This window comes from Vombatus ursinus, unplaced genomic scaffold (genome assembly GCF_900497805.2).
Source record: "Vombatus ursinus unplaced genomic scaffold, bare-nosed wombat genome assembly UNPS02014821.1, whole genome shotgun sequence".
In the NCBI taxonomy this organism is placed as follows: Eukaryota; Metazoa; Chordata; class Mammalia; order Diprotodontia; family Vombatidae; genus Vombatus; species Vombatus ursinus.
The window spans coordinates 37,710,950-37,730,787 of record NW_020954599.1 but is presented as its reverse complement, the minus strand read 5'-3'; positions in this window follow the sequence as shown (position 1 = coordinate 37,730,787).

Below are 19,838 nucleotides of genomic sequence, written 5' to 3'. Positions count from 1 at the left end.
CCTATTTTTGTGAAAAAATCCATCTTTTCCAACTAACTGGCTATATAAATCATGACAGTGAATCATATTTCAAGTAATGGGGCATTTCATGTTTTTTTTTTCTTCTTTTTTTAACTAAGGATTAGAAAGCATAATCAGGCAGACTGGAAAAAAAAATTCAGCATGCAAGCCTGGGGTATGGACACTCTACTGAAAGGTGGAAGAGATGGTAAAGCACTTTAACAAACTCCCAGATCTCCATGGATTTAGGATTTAAGGTTCTCCAGAAGCCTGCATATGTGAATGTGCAGAGTCTTTGATTTAAAAGAGGGATTTCAAGCGCTATATTCTTGGGTTAATACAGGGTAATGGTGCTAAGGTCTATGTTAGGGCTGAAAAGAGGATGAAGCAGAAGGATTATGTTCATTCTACACCAGGTTAACATGGTAAGCTGCAATGGAAGTGATAACAGCCTGCCAATTAGCCCTGCTATCACAAAAATGGTGGAAAATGGTGTTGACTTTTTTTGTCTTTTCCATCATCCTACATATTCACCTACATGAATTCTGTTATTTTATTTATCGAATAAAAGAAGACAATGCCTTGCATAGACTTTTTCTCTTTGCCTGGACCTGTCATTTCCTTGGTATATCAAGTGTACAGGGAAGAATTTCCTTTACCAGGGCATTTTCTACCAGGAAAGATTGATATCCTTTCTGCCACTTAGAGTCTTAAACATTTGCCTGGAGCACTATAAAAGTTAGGTGACTTGTCCAGGGTCACAGAGTCAGTGTGTGTCTGAGGTAGGATTTAAACCTATGTCTTCTTGAATAAGAGGCTAGCACATTACCCATTCTATTAACCTGCCATTTGCATATGTAGTAAGGGTATAATAAATGTTTGTTGAACTGATTCAAAATGGATTAAATTTAATTGAACTGGTTAAGCCATGCTTTCTCAGCCACAATAAAATTAGCCTATTAAAAAGAAAACCGGGGGCAGCTAGGTGGCACAGTGGATAGAGCACCAGCCCTGGATTCAGGAGGACCTGAGTACAAATCCGGCCTCAGACACATAACACTTACTAGCTACATGACCCTGGGCAAGTCACTTAACCTCATTGCCTAACCAAAAATAAAGAAAGAAAGAAAGAAAGAAAGAAAGAAAGAAAGAAAGAAAGAAAGAAAGAAAGAAAGAAAGAAAGAAAGAAAGAAAGAAAGAAAGAAAGAAAGAAAGAAAATCACTACCATAATCACGCTTCTTCAAGAATCCTTGATTTCATTGTTGTGGGTTCTTCTTCCACCACTGGAGTTTGGATTCCACTTATAATTTATTAAAAAGTCTTCATAACTACAATGACAAAAAAAATCCTTACTTTGTGCCCAGCTTATCTATACCAAGTTTCTTAATCTGGAGTCCATGAAATACATGTGTGTATGTATGTGTATATATGTGTGTGTGTATGCATGTATGTATATACACACATACATATAACACATATATGTATATGTGTTCGTATAGGCATCTGTGTATATGTATAAGTATGCATAGACATATATGTCTATGTCTATGTCTATAATCTATCCACGCACATGTATGTATATATACACACATGTGTATATATGGGTATACCATATATTTGTATATACACTTTGATAACACTTTCATTCTAGTTGATTTCTTGTTTTTTATTTTTATGCATTTAATAACATTCAGAAAAGCTAATATTCTTCAGACTGTTAAAGCAGACTGTTAAAAGTATCCATGACACCAAAAATGTTGAAAACACTTAAAATTCTAGAGTAAGTTGAGCAGGTTCTCAGACAAAAGACGTAACAGTTTTTTTTTCTTTTGGTTTTGTTGCTTTTGTACTAAAAAGTCTTTACAGTTTGCTCACTCTGACCAGAGACTGCAATCCTCTAGAATAACCTACAGGAACAAAGGTGGGGTCACGTCTATACCATGCTGAGTCATAAAAGGAAGTCTTTAGCAGATGCTTGATTACAGTTAATAGCTCAAGTTCACACACCATTACATCATTATAAACAGAGAGTTGGCTCTGGTTCTTTGAGGCTATGCCATCAGAAGACAAAATCTCCCAGGTCCTATGAACCTCAAAGTTGTCTCTCTCTTGAGGATAAAGGTAAAAAAAAAATCCACTCAAAAGTTGATCACCAAAATGTGCGTAATGGGATGATGCATGTTTTGGCCATCATGACCCATTTTGGATTGTTATCTTGACCATTGAAGAAAAATACTTACTCAAATATCATGAATGTATTGAATCACAGCAAAAGACAAAAATATTCTCCTCTTATAATTGCCCTGTGATGTACATAGTACCAATATTATCATCACTTTACAAATGAAAAATATTAAAACTTGTCATTATAAAATTTTGTGATTAAAAATCAAGATGATCAAGTCATGTAACAATAATGAGAAATGGCAGGTAGACAGTCATAGTGCTACTCTGTAACCCTTGGGATGTCAGAAGGAATCAAGGAAAGCCTTCAGCATATCAGGTGACCATTTCTTGAGAACTTATGGGAAGACATGAACAAGTGTTCCATTTGATGCACAGACATAGATAGACTGTACATTGCTTCATTTGCTGATATTTCCCTAATCCATATGACCACAGATTTATGGCACTTGGAAAGGTCAAGTGATTTGCCCAGGGTACACCCTAGAACCAAGATTCAGTCAGGACAAGGCAATAAGTCCAGTGCCGATTCTATTTTAATGTGCTGTTTCTTCCTGTCATGTTAAGAATAGCAAATGACTAATGGCATACTGAGTTATTCAGTTTATATTAAAACTAGTGAATCAGTGACCAAAGAAACAAAGGCAATAGCATAGTAACAGAGAAAACTGATTCTGTGTCATTGACTATAGATCAGCTACATGATCATATGTATTCTGGTGCTATCGAGAAAAGAAGAACATGTGCGTGGTTCATAGGATCTGGATACAAATCCCGCTATCTTAGCAGGTTACTTAACTCCCCTGGGTCATAGTTTCTTCATCTGTAAAATGAAGGGTTTCAACTAAATGACTACTGAGTCATCGTTTCAGTGCTCAGTGTATAATCCTATGGTCCAGTCTAATGTATCACCAAAAATATCTTAGGGTCATGTAGGTCTTGAGCTGAGCATCATATCATTCCCTGCCTCTTCTGTCATAAATACTCCTTCCATTCCTGTTCTTTTTCCATTCAACAACTGAGATAAATTGGAAAAAGGTGCTGAGTTTGGAACTGGAAGACTTATTTTCAAATCCTGATTCCACAACTTATTATCCATTTTAGTATAAGCAAAACTTTTACAACTGTATTTCCTCACAATTTCTTGCCTTGTAAAATGGAGATAATAACAACTGCAATATCTACTTTCCAGGACCATTGTGAGAATTAAATGAAATAAGATGCATAAAACCCTTTATGACAACAGGTCACATTTATAGAGCACTCAAAATTTTGTTAAGTGACTGACATAAGATCTCACTGGAGCCTACCAGCAAACTGTTGAAACAGATATTTAAATATTATTCTCCCTTTTTCACAGGTGAAGAAACTGAGGCTCAGAAAGATTAAGTGACTTGGGTAGAAGCACATGGTAATTTACAAATGCTTTCATGCCAAATCTTATTGTTTCAAATCTTTCTACTATGCTGGGTTGCACCTCAGTTAGCTACTTTGTTATTTGTATAAATAATCAAACATACCATTCAGATTCCCAGATCCTTAGGAATATATATATATATATATATATACATACATATAAAATTTTATATAAATTGTATATAAAACACCTTATAATGCTTTCTGTAACATTTTTTCTCAAAATGCAAAAATTTATACAGTGCTTTCCTTATAGTAAGCACTTAACAAATATTTGGTAAATGGTTTACATTTCAATTTTGCAAATGCAATGTTGAATGAATAAATATGAATCAATTAGCAAAATAAATTTTTCAACCCATATTAAAACTGTAGTTCTGAGTACTTAAAAATGAGAGAGTCCTACTGAAATTTTCTCTTTAATAGTTCAGCCAGCCATTAAAAGTCCTCAATCATTCGGTCAATGAGCTACATTATGACAACCACTTTGTGCTAGGGATCTCCAGGGTACCAGGGTCATATCAAACTTTAACCCCACATATTCTTAAAAATGTATTTTTTTTTGTGGCAGCATAGTATGGTGGAAATATAATTTGACTGAAAGTCAAAAGACATGGGTTCAATATCTGGATTGACTACTAACTTTTGTGCGATGTCAAATAAATTACTTGCTCTCTTTGGAATTCACCCCTAAATGTAGCACATTTACAATAAATGAAACTTTATGTTATGGTGGAGATTTGTTTTGTGTATGAGTTAGATTATATGACCACTGAGCTATCAGACTTCATCATTTTGGATTGTTTCATGGATTAACCACTAACTTTCTTCAGAGTTTTAAACAAATAACTAGCTCTCAGTCTTCTCATCTGTAAAAGGAAATTAATACCTTACCTGTCTCACAAGATTGTGAAGATCATAGATCTGTAGCTGGAAGGCAACACAAAGATAATCTAATCCAGCTTTCCCTTTTTATAATTAAGGAAACAAAGGCTCATGTGATTTGCCCAAGGTCACACAAATAGTATTCAAAGTGGGACTTAAATTGCGTCTAATGAGTCCAGAGTCAGTATTATTGCCACTGTAACTTATAGAATTGATATGAAAATGCTTCACAGATATTATGTGGTCATTATTAAATTTATTCAGCGAAGTCCCAAAAATTTAAAAAAAAATAACAAACTTGTTTCCACAAACTGCTGTCATAGTCACAAGCCTAAAGAGAGTTTTTGCCTTTGTATACTAGATAGGTTGCTGTGAAAGGTATATTGGAATGAATGTCAGGGGCTATCTTGTTCAATTCATAACTAAACAATTTCTTTTCCAGTATACTGAGTGACCATCTTTGACTTTTCCTGAAGACCTTCAGTGAGGGGCAATCATACTACCCACTCTTCTAGTCAACCATTTGCACTTTTACATATCCGTAATCATGGGGAAGATTTTGTTTCCTTACATCTAACCTATATTTGATTCTTTAAAGCTTCTACCCAAAGGTCTTTGATCTCCAGGGTCAAGATGAAGAAGTTGAATCATTTCATTACATATACAAAAGCCCTTCAAATGCTTGAGTTTAAAGAACTATTAATGCATATAATAGTCTCATGGTCTTTTGGAGTCTTCTTTCCAAACAAAACATTTATTATTCCATTACCCAGTGACATGAGCTTAAAGCCCTCCAGCTTCCTAGTTGCCCCCTCTGGGTATTTTCCAACTTGCTAATTTATATCCTTCCTAAAACATAGCAAGCAGAATTGTGCTTATTCAAAATTGCATGTGAATAACTACCTAATTAGCACCGTTAGCTTCATAGAGTACAATAATACAGTGATCCCATATGTGAAATACATACAATAAGTACAATAATAATGTGATCCCATATGTGAGATTCTAGAGACAAATTGAGCTCAAGTCATCCTAGTTTGACCTAATTTGTATTGTATCATACTCTTACTAGACTGTCAGACATAGAACACCTAGATTTCAGTGGGAGATTTGACAAAGTCCTTCATGATTACATTGTTGGTTGAATGGAGAGATTTGAACTGATGAGAATAAAATCAAAGAATCAAAGCCTTAAAATTTAGATGATAGGTCTTAAATGTCATATAACCTAATTCACTCATTTTATATGAGTTAACTGAAGCCCAGAGGGGTTAAATGACTTGTAAAAATCACATAGTTCATAAATCATTGAAAGAGAAATTGAATTCAGGTCTTCTGACTCCAAATTTAGTTCTCCTTCTAGTACATTTAAGTGGGTTTAGAATTGTTTGGCTGGAGAAAGCCAAAGAGCATCAATCAAGAAAGTGATCTCCAGTGCTTCTTAAACTGTGGGTCATAACCCATAATCCCTGTGGGTTATAACCCACAGTTTAAGAAGTATTGAACGGGTCATGAGTGGAAAATGTTTAAGAAGCTTTAATTTAGAACAAATAGAGTATCTCAGGTTCTCTGTCCTAATCAATTCAGCATTGTGTCTTAAATAGCTTAGATGATAGCACTGATGGTGTGATTCACTGATAAATCAGATGGGTGGGATAACTAATATTTTGGACTGAAGAGAATTAGAATCCAAAAAAGATCTTCCCAGATTGAAATGATGGGTTGAATCTAATCAGATAAAATTTAACACATAAAATATGTAATATGAATCCTACTCTTATGTTAAAAAATAAATTTCATAAGTATAAAATGAAAAAGTTATAGGTGAATACAGCATTAAAATGAAAAATAAATCAATATTATTCAATGGTTTGGCACAAGTTATAAAAACTCATGTTATCTTATATTGAATTCATGTCCAAAACAAGGAAGAGAGTAGTCTCATTGTACTCCACCTTACTTAGACCATACCTATCTAGAATATTGTTCTGGGGTGCCACATTTTAAGAAGGACCTTAACATGTTGTACTGAATACTGGTAATAAATACCAAGGGGTTGGGGGGTCTCAAAATCATATTAGGTGAGGATTAGTTGAAGGAACTGGTGTTGCTTACACTTATGGGAAACATGATCTGTCTCCAAACATTTGAAGGGTTGCCTTGTAGAAGAGGAATTAGATTTAGCCTTAGTCTTAGAGGGAAAACTAGGACTTGTGGATGGAATCTATGGCAAGGAATATCCTAGGTAAATGTAAGGGAGAGCTTTCCAATAATTTAAGTTGTTGAACATGAAATGGTGCCTAGTAAACAGTGCTTGGCTCAAGGTAGGTGCTAAAGAAATAGTTGCTATAATTGTTGTAATTGTTGAAAATTTCTGAAATTGGCTGCCTCTGAAAGGAATGTTCCTGTTGACCCTGGAAGTTGTCAAAGACAAGCTTGTCAAAGATTTTATAGAAGGTATTCAGGGTTTTGTATAGGAAGTGATAAATAGAAGTGTGTATAGAATGATTTTATGTATATATGTGTATATGTGTATGTATATATATATATATACACATATATGTATATGTATATGTGCATGTGTAATGCTAGCCATCTCTAGGGCAGAGTGAAGAAAAAAGAAAAAAAAGAAATGTACATGATAATTTTCTTATATATTTAAAAATAATAGCAAGTTGTACATAATAGATTTGTGGTTTCATGTTCAATCATCTTTTTTTAATTGTACTATATTGTGGAAATGTTTGCTTTATTCCATAAATTAAAAACAAAATAAATAAAAATTAAAAAAAATATTAGATGGCCTCTAAGCTCCCTCTAACTCATGGATTCTAGGCCTAAGTGTTGCATCTGAATATCTGAATTATATTTCTACAACAATTGCTGTTCATGCAGGGTACTGGGATAGCTTCAATGCCCCCAAAAGCAGGATATTCATCAGCTGAGGCTGGCACAAACTTTTATGAGAAGAAGCAGGAAAGGAAAATTTCAAAAACTGATTGAGCAGGAAGAGAAGTTGGAAGCTATGGAAAAGAAGAGATGCTAGGTCCTTTGAGATGATTTCTACACTGCATTTCTGTGGTCATTGATACTCTCCCCTGCTTATTAAACCTTACTTGGGACATAGCTAGCTATATTGACAGTTCTGGAATATCTTTATTCCTTTGGTTTTATGGACTTTGGAAATAAAAGAGGAAGAACTGAAGAGGAGAAGAAACACTAAAGGGGGACTGAGAAGAAAAGGCTTTGATGACCTCTTTTAACCTCTACTGCAACAAAGAATCAAGTAAAATTCTTCAATTCTCATTCTATCAGTTGGCACTGAGTTCTTTCAGCTTGCCACACTGTGCTAAGACTGGTGCTTCCCCAGCAAACATGCAGGAAACAAGATTTTACTTTGGGAGGATTTTCTTGTTCTTTATCTTGGTTTTTTATTTTATTTTTAGTTTATGTAATAAAACAAGCATTTCCATAAAATAGTATAATAAAAAAGTTGTACTTGAAACAGCAAAACTACTATGCACAACTTGCTAATCCATTCAAATATACAATAAAATTATAACATAAATTTCTTTTCTTTCCTTTTTTGTTTCCCTCCTCCTACTCCAAACGTTTCAAGGAAAACTTAATAGTTAATGAAAAAAAATGAGGACTTAGGTGTAAAGAATGTTTGATCTTCAGAAAATTGACTAAATTCCTTGGTTTCCACCTAACTATCTGACAAATGTGGGTAGCTCCAAAATAGCTGAATTGTTGTCATGATGCCAGGGACTTGGAAATCCTGATTAGGAGAGGCAGGGGTTCTCTTCTTTGATTTAAAGAAATTATATTCAGTTCCAAATTATTATCCTTCTTCTAGATCCTCCTCCACTCATTGAGAAGGCAAGAAATATGATAGGCATTATATATTTGAAGTCATGAAAAACATTTCTATCTTAGACATGTTTTTTTTTTAAACAGGCAAGAAAAATACAGAAAGAAAAAAAAATGCTTCATTCTGAACTCCAACAATCAATTCTCTATCTGGAGGTAGATAGTCTTTTACATCATGTGTCTTTTGGAGTTGTGGTAGATCATTTTATTGATTAGACTTGCTAAGTCTTTTAACGGTTGATTATCTTAATAACATTGCTGTTACTGTGTGAATTGTTCTCCTGATTTTTCTCATTTCACTTTGTATCAGCTCATACAAGTAGTATTCTTTTTTTTATGAAATCATCCCCGTCATCATTTCTTAGAGCACTATAGTATTCCATCACATTCATATACCGCATCTTGTTAATTTGCTGGGAATTCCCTCAGTTTCAGTTCTTTGCCACCACAACAAGAGCTGCTATAAGTATATTGGGTATTTATGGGTCCTCTTTCCTTTTTCTTTGATCTTCTTGGGGCATAAATCTAGTAATAGCATTGCTGGATCAAAGGGTATGCATGGTTTTATAGTCATTTGGACATAGTTTCAAAATGTTTTACAGAATGATAAGACTAATTCACAGTTCCACCAGCAATGTATCTGCATACCTATTTTCCCATACCCCTTTTTGTATTTGTCATTTTCCTTTTATGATCTTAGACAATCTGATGGGAATGACTTGTACCTCAGAGTTATTTTAATTTGTAGTTCTATAAATTTTAGTAAGCTTGAGCGTTTTTTCACATAAATATTGATAGTTTTGATTTCTTCCTCTCAAAATTTCCTTTTTATATACTTTGACTGTCTTGAGCTTGGGAGTTTGGAACCATAGTGGACTAAGCCCATTGGCTGTTTTCACTAAGTTCAGCATTAACTGAGAGAGCCTCTCAGGAAATGGAGAGGTACCAGGTTACCAAAATAGGTGTGAACTGACCCATGTTTGAAAGAATGGGTCACATCTCCTGAGCTATTCATATTTGACCTGGGCTCATGAGTAGCATCACACTCATGAGATACAGAATCTCAGTCTTTAAATATAAAAATAGCAGAGTTCAGATAATTATGGGAAATGAACTTTTCTTTGGCATATACTGTTAGTAAAATATATTCTATAATTCAAAATTTTGTCTTTAGAAGTGTTTCCTCAGGCCTTGTTAAAATATTGTTTTTCCTTTTTTATTTCCTTTACTTCAGCTTAGTCCATTTTCTTGACTTATGCAGTCTCATGTTCATACCTCAATGTTTTAAATATACTGGCAGAACCTATTTCAAAATTTACATGATATATGGGGTCAAATATCACCATCTGTTTCATAGAAAATACCTATATTTACAATGGGATAACTGATTTTAGCAAGAAGTCAGATAAGTTAGTTATTTCACAACATATGTATATCTTAACACACATGATCTATATTGTATATTTTAGATGGAACTTTACATCAGTCCTATGAAGAAAAAAGAAAATATGCATTGTTAGGTTTGGGGTACCACTTATAGGTTGTGTTGAAGGACATATTTTGTGATGTAAGAAGTCATATCCTGGCTGAAGCTCTAGTTATACTCTATTTCAATAAAAAGCTGAGTGTTGCTGCTTCTTAGTAATTACAAGATAACATCTGATATTTTAACACCAATAGAAATCATTTAGTGGCCAGTTAATTTTAGCCAAATGTAGTAAAAAAGATAGAAATAATACTAATAACAAGGTAAGGTCTTTGATCAAAACAGAAGTACACACTCCTCTTGACAATTTTTTAAAAAATCTTAGTGAACAAGACAGGCAAAATTCAACTATTTGAGTTACATACTTCAGCTCACAAAGAATTTTATACTCAATTGTTTAATTGTACTAATAAGTAGTAAGATTTTGTAATGGCCAATGGCTGTCTTTTTGCCTCTAAGTCATCCTGGGAGGACAAGAAAATAGAACAAAACCATGACGCAGTTTAGGAGCCCAATTTTAGTAATTCCCTAAAATTGAAGAAAAATCATTACTGGCCAAATATAGCTTCTTTATATAAAAATATTTACTCTAATTGTTGTTAAAATATTGGCATGTTTACAGCAGCGCTCCATTTTCAAGTGTTCTGTTTACTGGAGATAATAGATGTTTAGTAGAATTTATTTCCAGGATATGACCTTAACTCAATTGCTTAAATCTGTTTTTGCTTATTTAATCTGAGACTTTTTATAACTCTTCTTACCTTTTCTCTGGCAATCCAATTTTACTGGTCAATAGTTTGATCATTTATGCTTTGAGTTTTTGTGTAATTCCTCACTAAAATATCTCCAGCCATTGTAATTGTGCCTTTTGGTGGAGAAAATTCATTGATTTATTTCAATTATTTATTTATTTCAATGCAGCAAATCCTAGTTAAGAGTCTATTGCTAAGTGCTCATAGAAATACAAGTTTTCAATAAAATGAGGCTCCCTGTGCTCATGAGACCCAAAGTTCAATTCAATTCAACTAGCATTATTAAGCTCCTACCATGGACAAAGCTCTATCTTAAGAACTAAGGAGAAGAAGGAGGAGGAGGAGGAGGAGGAGACTAAAGGAAACTAAGTTCTTCCTCTTCTAAAGGGAACTTATATTCTATTAGAAATGGGATGGGACAAGCATATAAAGATTTAGTACAAAATAATACATGATAAGCACAGGAAACAGCACCAAACAAAATGTTGAGGAAAGTCAAAGGGGAGGAAAAAGTAATTACTTGTTGGGAGTATCAGAAATGTCTCTTGGAGGAGATGGGATTTGAGTTAAGGATTTAATTTTTTGGTAATAAATTAACCAAAAGTTTGTGTGTGTGTTTGTGTGTGTATATGTGTGTGCATATGTGTGTGTACATGTGTGCCTTGAAAAGATTAAAAGCAAAGGCAGCTAGGCGGCCAGTGGATTGAGTACTGACCCTGGATTCAGGAGGACTTGAGTTCAAATCGAGCCTCAGACACATAACACTCACTATCTGTGTGACTCTGGACAAGTCACTTAACCCCCACTGCCTCACCCCCCCCAAAAAAAAAGAAAAGTAAAGAAAATATTAAATGCATAGAGAAAAACAGTTTAGCAGTAGCTGGCAGCTGCTGCAGCCCTACACCAGGGGTTCTCCATACTGGCAGGGAAGCTTCTGTATCTGGGGAGGTCCCAGGCATTGAAGTCCCTCTGGCTGCACCCCTTCCAAGAGTGTCAGAGGTGGAAGGTCCACATGGAACCCTGTGAGGGGAGAAGGAGGTCTGCAGAACTGTCAACTTAACATTAAGTAGGAACTAGCTTGTTTGCTATATCCACATATAATTCTACATATATACACATATAATGTTTATACATTTCTATAAATGTGTATATATGTACATATACACATATATGTATGAATTAGTACAATCCCTATTAATATACACATTTTGGGGGCACTGAAATTATGATAATTGAGCCCTTAGGAGATTATGAGATTATAAATAGAGATAGTATAGAAGGAAAAGAAAGAGAACCTTGGGGAACTCCTCTAGCTAATGAGCATGACATTAATTAAGACCCAACAAAAGAAACTCAGGAGTTGTCAGACAGGTCAGAGAACAGCCAACACCGTAAAAATTTTATGAAGATAAGAACATAGACATATAGGGAAGTGGTTAGTGAACTCCAACTGGTCATCTAATTTTGTTAATAATAAAAACTGTGACACTTTTTAATGTTCAGTATTGAATTTATGATTAATTTATGAAGTTATAAAATGGGGAATGTATGTCTCATTCTTTGAGAACTCAATGGAAAAGATCATGATTAGAAAGGGAAATGGGGCTGCAATCATACTTTAGTAAGTTACAGAGATGAGCAGCAGAATGTGGGTAGTGATACAGAATTAGACAGTAGTGTGGAAAAAGGGGATGGAATGATGAGGTAAGGAAGGCAGTATGGAGAAGAGGATGATGAGAAATAGAAGCAGAGATTATCACTAACATAACCATGGATTAGAGTTGGGAGCAGTAGGCAACATGGACCTGATAATGATGGAAAAAGGTTGTGGAGGGGACAGGAGTTTGAGGTCTCATTTTGTGGGGTTTTCTAGGAGGGAAATAGACCAAATCTTCTCTGTGCCACTTTGGGATTAGTTCATTAACATATCTGAATCATCTCCAAGTTATCAGTAAAAAACTTCAGAGCAGTCATCTCAAAGCTATCGGCACCTTTTTGATGTTCTGCTGGTCTGGAACTATGGAGATCTGGAATTTGTTGGGAATTTACATATCATAAGACCAGAATTCTGACAGGAGTGTATAGATGGCTTCTGCTGATTCATCACATATTACCAGGATATGAATTTTGGTTAATATATGATAAAATTTGTAAATTATGTTCCTCTGATCTTTGGGACAGTTTATATGTGATTTCCAGGTTCCCCTTTGAAATCTTACTTTTTGATATTGCCCTTTTATACTGGCTAAGCATAAAGTTACTATACTGACTAGAAGTGATAGGAGTTGGTCAGGGGGACCAGACAAAGAAATCATTTTAACACAAATATTTTTCCCTCTTCCAGATGTCTTAAAAGCATTCTTAAGTGTTTTAAAATTGTCATTCCTCCAACCAGAATTTCTTCCATTTCTACTTGTTCTGGTCTAGCTGCTTTCCTTATCTTCATTTATCTATTGTCACTTTCATTTCCTCTCAGTGACACTGTAGCCTGAAACATTAGAGTTCAAATGTACTGGTTTCAAAGTCATAAATGACAAAAATATTTTATTATAAAAATGCTGACAAATTTATAGTTTGCTTGCTGTCTGTCTTCTTAAGTTCAACTTTAGATGTAATTAAGATGGCTTGCTTTTTTCATATCTCATACTTAGATTTCTGCTGACCTGTATTGATCATTTGGTCACTTTGTGAGGCAATTCTGCAATCTATTTGGAATATTTTGCAAATTATTTGTATTGTAATCCAGTTTAGAATGAAACAGGGTTGCCATCTTAGAAAAGAATTAAATTTTTTGCTGGATGAGATGGTTTTAAGCTCATTTGGCCTCTTCAATGCCACTGTTGTTTTAAATGAATCAAATATCTGTACAAATAGTGATAATTTTGATGTATTTTCTTTTATCCATTTTCCTATTGTCTAAAGGTCGCTTTGTTTGACTAGGCTAGATTGAAGCTGTCAAGGTGGCACATACTATCATCTGCTTTTTGTTGTCTTAATTTCATGTCAATTTTGACCTTTGCTTTAACATGTTGATGGTCTGACTACATACAGAAAACTGATTTGGGGGAGAAAAAGTTTCTGTGTCAGAAATCAGCCATCTCCCCTTTATGAAGATATTATTGGTATTTTCAAACACTTAAAGAAAACTATCATGTCACCCATGAGTGTCCTTTACTCCAACTTTAAAAAAAAAGTTTCTACAGTTAAATCCAATATGGCATAGACTAAAGTTCCATCATTGTTCTATTTGTGTTTCTTTAGAACTTCTATAGCTTATGATTGTCCTTCCAAAAATGTGTAAGCAGAACATAACATCATTTTTAAACATGTTCTATATAATGGGTAGAGCAAAAAAGGAAGCAATATCCAACTTAATTCAGCCTAAGATAATATTAGGTCACATTGAGCTTGCAATCCACTAAAAATTCCCAGATGTCATTAAGACAAACTGATGTTAATCTATAGCCCCTTATTCTTGTACTGATAAAGTCAGTTTGTGGAACACAAGTGTAAGATTTCTATAAATGATCCCCATTACATTTCTTTTTGTTAGAGTCCAATAAATATCCTTGTCTTTGAAGAGCTTGTCATATTATGAGTCTTACAATCCATCATATAAACCAACCCTCTCAGATTTGTGACATATGCAGATTTGATAAGAATGTTGTCTATGTCTTTATGGAAGTCATTGGTTAAAAAAAACAAACAAAAAAAAAAAACAAAAAAAAAAACCTGTTAGCCAACAAAGGACCAGCCTGAGAATCTTAGGTTACTCTACTGGAGACTTCTTTTGAAATTGGCATGAGGGAATCAAGATGGTACATTAGAGACAATCTAGCTGAACTAACAACATTAAAATAATGCCACAAATCAAATTTTGGAGAGGCAAAACCAATAAAGGTCAAGGTGAGGTATTTTTGCAGCCTCAGAGAAGTTAGGAGGTTGGCAAAAGTTTATGACACCAGAGTAGAAGCCTGTCTGAAATTCACACACATAAGGAGATAGCAACATCAGTCACCACATCCTCAGGAACTCTTAGCCCAGAGATAGCAAGGGGGTTGGAAAACTGGTCAGAAAGAGATTACCAGGGATGCTTTGCTGCCTCTGGGTAGAGCTGGCACTGATTGGCAACTCTATTGCCATACACATTTATAGGTCATTCTCCAGGGCAGAAAAGAGTATTAGTGCTTGAAGCTACAGGGAATAAGAAGCCCTTCATGGATAAAGACTAGAGCACAGACCAGAAAAGCAGGGACCACAATTCTCCCCATATCACACCACTTGGGAGACATGCAAAACTTGCAAATCTCTAGAACTAGCTCGGTAAACAGCAGCACAAATAAAGCCTAAAGCTTGGGATAGGGCCTCCCCAGCCTCAGGTGAGCAGAACCCAACTTTAACATAAAGTTCAAAATCAAGAGATAGGCAAGAAAAGTGAGCAAATAACAGCAACAAAAAAGATTTTGACCATAAAAAAGCTACTATTGTAGCAGGGAAGACCAAGACATAAACTCAGAAGAAGACAACAATGTGAAAACAGCTATAAATAAAGCCTCAAAAAATTATAATTGGGTTCAAAAATAATTCCTAGAAATTAAATAGAAAAGAGTGAAAAGAGGCAAAATTGGGGAAAGAAAGGTGAATGATGCAAGAAAATTGTGAAAGATAATTAACAACTTGGTAGAGGAGGTACAAAAAATACTAAAGAAAATAACACTTTAAAAATAACTGGACTAATGGTAAAAAGAAACAAAAAAATTCACTGAAGAAAAAAAAAACTCCTTAAAAAATCAAATAGGCCAAGTACAAAAGGAGATACAAAAAATAAATGAAAAAAAAACTCCTTTAAAAACAAAATTAGTTAAATGGAAGAGGAAATACAAAATCTCACTGAAGAAAAAAATTGCTTAAAAATTAGAATTGAGCAAGGAGAACCTAATGATTCCATGAGAAATCAGGATCAAATCAAATAAAGTAAAAAGAATGAAAATAAATAGAAGAAAATGTGAAATATTTTATTGGAAAAAACAATTGAGTTACAAAATAGATTGAGGAGAAGATGGCAGAGTAAAAGCAGTGACTTCCTTGAGATCTCCTCCAAACCCTTCCAAATACTTATAAAAAATGGCTCTAAACAAATTTTAAAGCAGCAGAACCCACAAAAAGACAGAGTGAAACAAATTTCTAGCCCAAGACAATCTGGATGGTTGATCAGAAAGGTATATCACACCGAGCGGGGAGAGTAGCACAGTTCAGCATGGGCAGTCAGGCCACAACAAACCTGGAGCAGGCTTCAGAGGACTGAACTGGGGGCAGTTGTGGCAGTTTCCAGACTTCTCAACCAATGAATGCCTTAGAAGGTCAGTGGGAAAAGTCTGTGTCTGTGTTGGTGAGAGAGAAATGTGGTGGGATCCCAACACCCAGCACCAGTCCCTGAGCACAGCCCTAGGATGGCGGCTGCCTCTGGAACTTCTGGCCCACAGACTGAGGGAGAAATGAGTGGCTGATCAGAGGGGGATTGCAGGGATCTCTTTGCTGATGCAGGATTCTCTTGCTTTGTCCATGCTTGGATCTGGGTCACAGTTCTGTGTGGCGGTCCTGGGGCAAGGAGGAGTGCTGCAAGGTGGAGCTTGTAGTGGTGGTGGAGAGGAAATCCTCACAGTTCCAAAGCAAAAAAGAGTGCATGTGGTCACTGATAGATCAGAGCACAGGCCAGGAAAGGAGTAAATACCTCATTCCTTATCATACCAACTTGGAAGAACTGAAAATGTATAGGTCCCTAGAAGTATCTCTGAAAACAGCTGCACAAAACCCCTGAAGCTTGGGACAGTACATTCTCCACACTGGAAACAGACCCCTACCTTAACAAAAAGTTTATGACTCAAGTAATTGACTGGGATCATGAGCAAGCAGCACAAAAAGAGTCAGACCATAGAATCTTACTTTGGTAACAAAGAAGATCAAAACATGCAACCAGAAGACAACAAAGTCAAAGCTACTACATTCAAAGCCTCCAAGAAAAATATGAATTGGTCCCAGGCCATGGAAGAGCTCAAAAAGGATTTTGAGAAGCAAGTAAGAGAAGTAAAGGAAAAACTGAGAGTGATGCAAGAAAATCATGAAAAACAAGTCAACAGCTTGCTAAAGGAGACCCAAAAAATACTGAAGAAAATAACACCTTAAAAAATAGCCTAACCCAAATGGCAAAAGAGGTCCAAAAAGCCAGTGAGGAGAAGAATGCCCTAAAAAGCAAAATTGGCCAAATGAAAAAGGAAGTCCAAAAGTTTACTGAAGAAAATACTTCCTTAAAAATTAGAATGGAGCAATTGTAAGCTAGTGACTTTATGAGAAATCAAGACACTGTAAAACAATTCCAAAAGACTGAAAAAATAGAAAACAATGTGAAATACCTCATTGGAAAAATGACTGACATGGAAAATAGAGCCAGAAGAGAGAATTTAAAAATTATTGGACTATCTTAAAGCCTAGATCAAAAAAAGAGCCTAGACATCATCTTTCAGGTAATTATCAAGGAAAACTGCCCTGATATTTTAGAAACAGAGGGCAAAATGGAAGTTGAAAGAATCCACTGATCTCCTCCTGAAAGAGATCCTCAAAAGAAAACACCTAGGAATATTATAGCCAAATTCCAGAGTTCCCAGGTCAAAGAGAAAACATTGCAAGCAGCCAGAAAGAAGTAATTCAAGTATTGTGGAAACACAATCAGGATAACTCAAGATTTAGCAGCTTCTACATTAAGAGACCTCAGGATTTGAAGTATAACATTCTGGAGGGCAAAGGAGATAGGATTACAACCAACAACCCAACAAAACTAGCATAATCCTTCAAGGGAAAAAATGGACATTCAGTGAAAAAGGATTTTCAAGCATTCTTGATGAAAAGACCAAAGCTGAATAGAAAATTTGACTTTCAGATGCAAGACTCAAAAGAAACATGAAGAGGTAAATAGGAAAGAGAAATCATAAGAGACTTATTAAGGTTGAACTGTTTACATTCTGCATGGAAAGAGGATATTTCTAATTCATGAGTCCTTTGTCAGTATTAGGGTAGTCGGAGGGAAAAAATTATATGTATGTAAATAGATAGATAGATAGATAGATAGACAGACAGACAGATAAATAGAGGGCACAGGGTGAGTTGAAGATGAAGTGATATCTGGAGAATAAAATTAAGGGGTGAGAGAGGATTATACAGAGAGAAGGAGAAAGGGAGAGGTAGAATGGGGTAAAGTATCTCACATAAAACAGACAAGAAAAGACTTTTACAATGGAGGGGAAAGGGGGGAAGGTGAGAGGGAATGAGTGAATCTTTTTCTCATTGGATTTGGCTTAAGGAGAGAGTAGCATACACAGTCAATTGGGCATGGAAATCTATCTTACCCTACAGGAAAATGGGGGGGGGAAGGGACAAGAGCGCAGGAGGATGATAGAGGCAAGGGCAGATTGGGGGAGGGGGTAATCAGAAGCAAGCACTTCTAAGGAGGGACAGGGTCAAAAGAGAGAATAGAATAAATATGAGGCAGGATAGGATGATGGGAAATATATTTAGTTTTTCACAACATGACTACTATGGAAGTGTTTTGCACAACTACACATGTATAACCTGTATTGAGTCACTTGCCTCCTCAATGAGGGTTGGTGGGGAGGGAGGAAGGGAGAAAATTTGAAACCCAAAATTTTAAAAACACCTGTTAAATTTTTTTTCACATGTAACTTGAAAATAAGATTTACAGGCAATGGGGTACAGAAATCTACCCTGCCCTACAGGATAATAGAAGGGGAAAGGGATAAAAGAAATGGGGGAGAGATAGAAGGGAGGGAAGATTAGGGGAAGGTGTATCCAGAATGCATGTCATCTTGGGATGGGGGGAGGGACGAGATGGGGAAAAAAATTAGAACTCAAAATCTTATGGAAGTGAATGTTGAAAACTAAAAATAAATAAATTAATTAAAAAAGAAAAAATATTTTAAAAAAAGAAAATATATTGAGGAGACATAATTTAAGAATTATTGGATAACCTAAAAAGCATGATCAAAGAATGATCATAGATATCATATTTCAAGGAATTATCGAAGGAAATTGCCCTCATCTCTTAGATTATGGGGTAAAATAGACATTGAAAGAATTTACCAATCACCTCCTGAAAAGAATGAAACGAAAACTCCCAGGAATATTATAGCCAATTTACGGAGCTCCCAGGTCAGAAAGAAAATATTTTATGTACCCAGAAAAAATGAATTCAAATCATTTTCAAGGTCACATAAGATTTACTGGCTTCCACATTAAAGGACAGCATCACTTGGAATATGATATTCTGAAAGGCAAAGAAGCTATGCTTACAACTAAGCATAACCTAAGTGGTAGGTATGGGGGAGACTGTATTTAAACCTTCAGGAGAAAAAAAATAGATATTTAATGAAATAGACGACTTCCAAAGACCAGAGCTGAATAGATGAAAAGACTGGAGCTGAATATAAAGTTTGACATTCAAACACAAGATTCAAGAGAAGCATAAAAAGGTTTCAATAGAGTTAAACTGTTTACATTCCTATATGGGAAGATGATACATGTATTTATACATACTTTTTTTCCTTTATTAGAACAACTAAAAGGAGTTTGTATAAACAAAGGTCATAGGTGTAACTTAATTATATTGCAATGACCTCCAAAAAAAATAATGAAGTGAGAAAGAGGGATGCAGTGAGACAAAGAGAGAGGAGATATAGAATGGGGAAAATTTTCTCACGTAAAAGAAGTGAGCAAGAAAAAGCTTTTAGAGTAGAGGAGAAAATGGGAAGGGAAAGAGGCAATGCTTGAACCTCATTCTCATGAGAATTGGTTCAAAGAAAGAAGAATGTATGTGTGTGTGTGTGTGTGTGTGTGTGTGTGTGTATCTGTGTGTGTGTACATTCAGTTGTGTAGAGAAATATAACTTATCCAACAGGTAAAATGGAGGGGAAGGGGATAAGATTAAGGGGGAGGGATGATGAAGGAAAGGACAGATTAAGGGAGTCAGTGTTAGAAGAAAGATATATTTTTGAGAATGGACAGGATAAAAAGATAGAGAAGAACAAGGAACTGAAGAAAAGGGGATGGAGAGTAAAATGAAGTAATCATAACTTCGAGTGTGAATGGAATGAGCTCACCCATAAAGTGGAAGTAGATAGTAGAATGGATTAGAGACTAAAATCCAACAATATGTTATTTACAAGAGACAGAG